The sequence below is a fragment of the Sinocyclocheilus anshuiensis genome, unplaced genomic scaffold, assembly GCF_001515605.1.
Source record: "Sinocyclocheilus anshuiensis isolate Anshui unplaced genomic scaffold, SAMN03320099.WGS_v1.1 scaffold1874, whole genome shotgun sequence".
Classification (NCBI taxonomy): domain Eukaryota; kingdom Metazoa; phylum Chordata; class Actinopteri; order Cypriniformes; family Cyprinidae; genus Sinocyclocheilus; species Sinocyclocheilus anshuiensis.
This window is the reverse complement of record NW_015546140.1, coordinates 14928-16447: the sequence shown is the minus strand read 5'-3', so window position 1 is coordinate 16447 and position 1520 is coordinate 14928.

The following is a 1520-nucleotide window of genomic DNA, read 5'->3' as shown; positions in this document are numbered from 1 at the left end:
GGGCGCTTAAACTCTCAGTTCGTTCGGAGTTAAATTTAACTTTATTCAAATAGCAGCTTCGTGCTGCAGTTAATGGAAACAGTGATAACGATCTCAGCAGATCTTTAAATCTCCGTGCCAGTTTCTCTGGACACGTAAACACAACAGGTTGTCTTCGCTGTTGGTACAAAGTTAATATTCACTTACATGCAGTGTTAAGGGAGATTACATTTACTTTGTGAACAGACACAGGCAGGCAAGCATTATTCTCTAATGTTTAACCCAGGGAGTCGAATAGCATCCTCCAGCGTCGCCAGGGTCGGAGTATCCCTCACCTCCGCCTCCAGCCTCCGTGGCCTGGACTCCGCCTCGGCCCGTAGACCCAGTGGCTCCACCTCGGCTCCTAGCTCCCTCGCCTCCACTGTCAACCGTCGATTCATCAGCTCCACCGGGCTCCCTCGTCCCTCGGACTCCGCCTTGATCGGGCGTCGACCCGCCATTGCCTCTGGACTCCTCTCCTCTGGCTGCCCCTCGTCGCTCCGTCCCACCGGCTCTGGTGGGCTCCTTCCTTCCGCCAGCTCAACCTTGGTCCTCAGTCACTTCGGCTCCGCCACGGATCTCCGGATATCCGCCTCCGCCTCGGTCGCCAGAGCCCTCGGCTCCACCCTGGCCCCCCGGATCCTCGGCATCCCCCTGGCTCGTTGGCTCTTCGTCTCCGCCTCGGGCTCCTCATCCACCTGCTCCGCTGCCGTTGGTCGGCCCCCTGGAGTCGGCGGCCATCCCTCCTCCATGGCTCCTCCCACCGTTGGCTCCACCGTGGGCCGCTGTTATGGCTGTGGCCTGGGTCCTGCTAAGCTCCTCCTGCTCTGGGTCCCTCTTGTCACCTCCCTGGCTCCTCCCTCCTTCGTCGCCCCCCTGGTCTCTGTCTGCCGGCCTCCTCCCAGATATCCGTCCTCCTCCGGATCCTCCTCCCAAGTTCCCACCCATTCCCCTCCCCATGTTTTTTCTATGGTGCGAGGACGCACCTTTCGGGAGGGGGGAGTAATGTCACGCCCCTGGACTCATTTTGTTCTGTTTTCATCGCCATGTGTGCCGTGTTCCCTTTAATTAGTCATTCCTTGCACCTGTGTCTTCCCAATTAGCCTGTGTTCAAAAGCCCCAGTCCTTTCAGTTTGTGTTTGTCGGTTATAATTGTTGAATGTCCTCCTTGTTCTCGGTTTTCCTGTGGATTATTAAAGTGTTATTCAAGTACTCCTCGTTTCCTCGTTCCTTGCTCCCCGAGTGAATTGTGACATTTATACACTATATACATCAATTATACATTTTTAAAGCAACTGACTGATGATAAGTTCATTGGTCAAGAGCAGTGAGTGATTTTTTTCTGTGTTTTGTTGTTTTATTAACATTAAAAGAATCGTTCACCAAAATTGAAAATTCTGTCATCTGTCTTTCAATTCTGTCATAGTGTTTCATTTTTACTCAATTTATTTTAAATCTGAATTAGTTTATTTCGTCTGTTGAACATAAAAGTTATTTTTGAA